Below are 6,190 nucleotides of genomic sequence, written 5' to 3'. Positions count from 1 at the left end.
ATATTTTTTGCAATATAAATTTGATAGTAATGAACTCCTTTAGATATTTTTCTAGTCCAAGAAGCTCTTTATTTTGTCTTCAATTTTAAATGGTAGCCTTGCTGGATGGAGTAGTCTTGCTTGTAGGTCCTCGCTTTTCATCATTTTGAATATGTATGCCAATTTCTGCTGGCCTGAAGTGTTTCTGTTGTGAAATCAGCTGGAAGCCTTATGGGAACTCCATGAGAGATAATTAACTGGCTCTCTCTTGCTACTTTTAAAATGTTCTCTCTCTTTTTTAACATTTGCCATTTTATATGATATGTCTTGGTATGGACCTCTTTAGGTTCATCTTGCTTGAGACTCTTTGACCTTTTTAGACTTATGTATATTTTTCCTTCACCAGGTTAGAAGAGTTTCAGTTATCATTTTCTCAAATAGGTTCTTGATCCTTTGCTCTCTCTTTTTATTCTGGTACCCCTATGATGCAGGTGTTGTCATCCTTCATGTTGTCCATAAAGTTCCTTAAACTATTTTCATTTTTAAAATTCTTTCTTCTTTTTGCTCTTCTAATTGGGTATATTTTTCTAACTTTTTTTTTTTAGCTGCATTGGCTGGGAATTGAACCCGGGCCTCCTGCATGGCAGGCGAGAATTCTACCACTGAACCACCAATGCACACACTAACTTGTTTTTTTAATCACTGATTCAATCCTCTGCTTCATCCAACCTATCTTTTTTTATTTCCAGTGTATTCTTCATTTCAGATATTGTATTATTCATTTTTGACTATTTCTTTTTATGGTTTATATGCCTTTTTTTCATGCTATTGTGTATCATTAAACCCATTGTTTTGAACTCAGTATCTGATGAATTACTTGCCTCCATTGCATTTAGCTCTTTTTCTGGAGATTTCCCCTGTTCTTTCTTTTTGGGTGTTTGTCTCTCCATTTTGGTTGCCTCTTTGTGTTTGTCTCTATGTGTTAGTCAGACCTGCTATAACTTCCAATCTTATGGGTTAGTCTTATGTAGTAGGTATCCTGTATGATCCAGTAGTTCAGTCTCTGTGATCACATGATTGGGTGCTCTAGGAATGTTCCTTGTGTAGGTTATGTTGGCTCTCCTGTTGTAATTGAGTCTTGATTGCTATTGGCCCATTCATGCGTAGGACAGATCCTCAGGTTTGCTGACTATAAGGCTAAATCCCAACCACAATATGTAGGCTGCTCTGCTGCTGTTGACCATACGAAATAGAATTTGCATTAGCCAGGTTTGGTGCCTGCCCAATCTCCCTTTGGATATGCTGTTTGTGAGCTTATTGGATTCTGCTGTGATGTTACCTGAATTTGGCCAATGCGTATGTTGGTTCTGGGCTTCTTAGGAGGGATTGTGGTGAATGCCAATGTAAAAACTGGCGTGTGACTTGCCCTGGCAACCTGTTTGACTCTATAGGTGATCCACAGTTCATGGCTTCCTCTGCTGGGCCTGGGTACATGTGGGAAGGACTGAGTTATGTGCCAAGTCTGGCTTTTACCAGCACCGGGCCAGGGGACAGGTCAGGAAAAGTCCCCAAGGCACCCTGAGATCTGCTTCTGCCTGCCTCACCCTGCCTCCACCTACCAGCTGCCTATTAGGCTTCATCAGTGAAAGTACCTCTCTTGGTACTTAAGCTGCATTAGGTAGGTTCACAGTGAGTCACCAGGTAAGGGTGAGTGGTGTTCACCAGATTGATACATGTTCAAACTTGATGCCAGTCCCGGGTTTGAGGCCATTCAGCAAATATTTCCAGGTATAACAAGTATAGCTGCCACCCGCTGTGTATTCACACACCTTTGTGTTGGGGTGGGGTCTCAGGGAGTCCTCAGGGTAAGGCCAGCAGAGTTTATCAGGCCCCAAATGAGCAAGATTCAGCCACATAAAGGGAGGGCTTTGCTCTGGCCAGGCATGCAAAGGAAAAATGTCTCTTGTTCAAAAGACATATACCTCAGTCTGTTTTAGATTATGTCTGGAGGAGACAGAGCCTAGGAGTGTGATCACCAGGAGTAGGGAGGATGGGGCTAGAGCATCTCCTGTGTTTGAGAGGTGCTGGTCAATCTTTGGGGAAGGTCAGGGTTGTGATTCTTGCCCTAGAGTCACACTTCTCAGTCTGTGCTGGATTTTTCCCAGACTTTGGCAGGTCAGAGCCACTAGCTAGAGTCTGGCAGGTAGGACCTCAGGAGCCTAGAGGGTGAGTGTTCCAGGAGCCCATAAGATGATTCTATGGATGTCCCATGAAGTGGAGGCACCAGTCAGGTTCATGGGAAAGTGAGGGAAATGGCCCTTGCCCCAAAGCCACACCACTCAGTCACTGACATCCCCTGAGTCTGCCCAGAGCTCTACTCGATGGCCAAAAGAGATGACTCCTCAGAAGGGCATAAGCTACCCCAGGGTGGAGTGAGAGGAAGTCCAGACTGTAGGGCTATTGCTTCCCCCCAGGATGATATTGCAGAAAGTGGATTCCTACAACCAAGAAAGATGTCATTTTTGGTATGAAAGAATGATGAGCACCAGGATACTGGCAACTATCACTTCAGCTCTCTCCCTAGAGCCACAAACCCCAAACTCTCCTCACATCACTCTAATCAACTTTATCCTCCCTCCACAGTAACACAAGGTGAGTGACAATTAATGAAATTTTGTGCACTGGCCCTTTAAGAGGATGCCAGTGTCCCGAGTTGATCCTGGTCTCTTGCTGATGAATGAAAACCTCGCTGCTTTTCAGAGCCAAATATTATGCTGGTGCTTCTTTCCAGATATGGTGTTCTGGGCTGGGGAGCTTGGCTTGCAGTTTAATTCTAAGTTTCTCAGGGAGAGCCCCCTGCAGCTGAGATATCCCTTGGGAACCTGGGAGTGCAGCCAGCCCTTTTTGCATCTCCATCTTCCTACCAGTTACGATGCGTCTTTTTTTGTAAATCCTTGGTCATAAGGCTCCTATTCAAGTAGTCTTCAGTTGGTTATTGAGAATAATTATTCTATAATTTAGTTGTAATTCCGTTTGGGTCCTGGGAGGGGGTGAGTGTAACCTCCACCTACTCTGCCGCCATCTTGAATTCCCTTAAACTGACTTTTTAATCACTTCAAATAAAATATCTTGTCTTATGCCTTCTTTATATTGTATCAATATAAATACATTCATTTTTATTAGAAGTTGTATGATATTTGGGCCCTGGCTGGTGTAGCTCAGTGGATTGAGCACAGGCCTGTGAACCAGAGGATCACGGTTTGATTCCCAGTCAGGGCGCATACTTGGGTTGCAGGCCAGTTCCCAGCAGGGGATGCACGAAAGGCAACCATACATTGACATTTCTCTCCCTCTCTCCTTCCCCTATAAAGATAAATAAATAAAATTTTAAATTAAAAAAAAGAAGTTGTATGATATTTAATTTTTCTATCTTTTTTATCTTCATGCTTACTTTACCCTTATACATAAATGGTTGTATTAAGAGCCTGTAATTGCTTCTTTTATTCTGTTTGTTAATCTTCACTTTAATGTAATTACTGATATAATTGGATTTAAGTCTACCATCCTGTTTTTTTATTTGTGTTATGATGCCACTCTGACTACTTGCTGAGCATTCTCCTCTCACCTCCTTTTCAGATGTTGAATGTCAATATTTACCACACACAAACAACAGTCATAGTAACTTAAACGTTAAATGTCTGTTACTCAATCAGCTATATGTAAAGCAAGGGACAGCTTGGGTAAGGGATGGAGTCCAATAGCAAAAGCAGTCTCTGAAGACTGTCTAAGAGAAAGAGAGAGAGCACCAGTCTGGGAGGCAAATATATATAGGACAAGAGCCCCAGAATGGATTTTCAAATGATGCCAGGAACGTCTAATTTCAGGCAGTTTATTCCAGTCTGGAGGGTGGGGTCCAAATGGGCATGGCTGTGTGCTTTGCATGCAGCTAATTAAAGTGCAACAGAAATAAGATTTACATCGCATTTACTGGTGCCTACCCTACAAATTCAGATGACTGCTGTCCATTTTCACATTTCTCTGACCGGTGTTCAATCACTGACTTAAATGGTTTGATTCAATAGCCGAAGTACAAATTTTCTGAGAGTGACTCAATTTTATTTTTCCACCTTCTGTACCTTTTGTTTTTATTGCCTTATTGTTCTTTTTATTCTTTTAAGTTAATCTAAAATATATTTATTGTTTCTTCCTTTATGAATTGTTTACTTTTCTATCATTGTATCATCTGCAGTTTTACTTGTTCCATTCCACCTTAAATTAGTATTTTTTTTACTTCAGAACCAATGCAAGAGCTACACAACAGTTTATGTCCATTTACCTTCTACATATGTCATTATCCCACAGATCTTTTTCTTAATCTTGCAATAAATCATCAATATCATTTTATATTCATCCCCACATTTACATGTTTTGGTATTCTTAATCCTTCCTCCAGTTCTGTGCTTACATCTGAAATCATTTTCCTTCAGCTGAAAAAACTTTCTTTAATATTTTTCTTGTAGTTGCAGTTGTCTGGAGAAAAACTTTTCTCGACCTTCACATTGCTGAAAATGCCTGCATTTTTGTCTTTATTTTCAATCTTCATTTTACATCCATTTTCTTATAGAATTTTAACTTCAGCTTTTTAAAGTACCATTCCACTGTCTTGTGGCTTCCAGGATTCCACTGAAATGTCAACCATCAATTTTATTACACTGCATTTGATGTAATAAGTTTTTACTCAGGAGCACTAAATATCTTTTTTTTGTTTTTAGTTTGTCTTGTGTTGGCAAAAAAGTTCATATGGAACTTTTATTTCCATAAAATAAAAGACACATTTTTCATTTTCTTTTTTTTTTACATTTTTCATTTTCACCAATAACTTTATTGATTTGGATATTTTGAGTATGTCAGCTATCTCCTGCATGGTATAACATAGATTGTTTTCAATTAATATCTCAGTTTGATCACTATCAACTTCATCTGGTCTATATGACCATGGAGCGTTGTCCAGGGAGAAATCTCTAGCACAAAACTTCACGAACTACTTTTGATACCTTTGATCAGTCACAGCATCTTCTCCATATACTGCACAAATCTTTTTTTGCTTCTCAGTTGTGTTTTTACTGTTCTTGACATAATAAAGGATAATAGGCAAAAAGTCACATGTTTTCTATCATCTCCAATGTTAAAATGGCTACATAAAAATTTAACAATTTTGATAAGTTTTTTTAAATGTATGTTGATATGACAGTTGCCACAATACAATCTAAATAGTTGTTTCAAATGAAGTTGAAAACAAGTAAGCAACACTAGAGCTATCATATGAGGGAAAAAAAAAACAAATGAACTTTGGCCAACCATAGAAGTTTGAATGTAGTGCAGCTAGGGATGGTTTCCTTGTATTTACTTTACTTAGGGCCAACTGAATTTTGTGAATCTATTGATTTGTATCTTCAATCTTTTTGAGAACTATAGCAATTATCAGTCCAAAATATTTCTTTGAACCTGTTTTGTATGTCCTCAGGGAATTTCACTCACATATATTAGACCTTTTGACTGAGTCTCATGTTTCTTTTATGCATTCTATGTTTTCCCATTCTTTTTCCATATCTTAGACACTGTACTTGCCTTTATTTCTTTTTTTTAAAGATTTTATTTATTTATTTATTTTTAGAGGGGAAGGAGAGAGGGAGAGAAACATCAATGTATGGTTGCCTTTTGTGCATCCCCTGCTGGTAGTTAGCCTGCAAGGAACCAGTTTGCAACCCAGGCATGTGCCCTGACTGGGAATCGAACTGCGATCGTCTGGTTCGCAGGCCCGCGCTCAATCCACTGAGCTACGCCAGCCAGGGCCTTATTTCTTGTTGATCAATTTCTGAGTTCACTAATTGTGTATTTTGCTGGTTCTGGTCTTATAGCCATCCAAATAGGAATCTTAATTCTGAATATGTTATTTTACATTCCTATTCCATCTCTTTGATTGTTTTATGGATTGCAATCCTCTGTTGAAATTTTTCATTTTTATTCATTGTATACATCTCTTCTAATATTTTAACAAATTAATCATAATTATTTTTAAGTATTTTTATTGATTATACTATTGCAGTTGTCCCTTTTTTTTCTACCCTTTATTCTCTTCTGCCCTTCACCTCCTGCACCAGTATCCCGTCCTCTCCTGAACCAGTTCATGTTCATGGGTCATACATATAAG

At 38.9% G+C, this 6,190-nt stretch overlaps 1 non-coding gene across 1 annotated transcript; it reads right to left on the bottom strand.

The window, feature by feature from the left end:
• Positions 1-585: 585 nt before the first annotated feature.
• TRNAG-GCC (transfer RNA glycine (anticodon GCC)) lies at positions 586-656 on the bottom strand. The gene has a single exon. It is a non-coding gene; the product is annotated as a tRNA-Gly (tRNA).
• Between the last annotated feature and the right edge of the window lie 5,534 nt (positions 657-6,190).

Source organism: Sturnira hondurensis, unplaced genomic scaffold (genome assembly GCF_014824575.4).
Source record: "Sturnira hondurensis isolate 20B ecotype Veracruz unplaced genomic scaffold, ASM1482457v3 Scaffold0025598, whole genome shotgun sequence".
In the NCBI taxonomy this organism is placed as follows: domain Eukaryota; kingdom Metazoa; phylum Chordata; class Mammalia; order Chiroptera; family Phyllostomidae; genus Sturnira; species Sturnira hondurensis.
The sequence above is the reverse complement of the archived record's forward strand: the minus strand, read 5'-3'. Positions and strand labels throughout refer to the sequence as shown.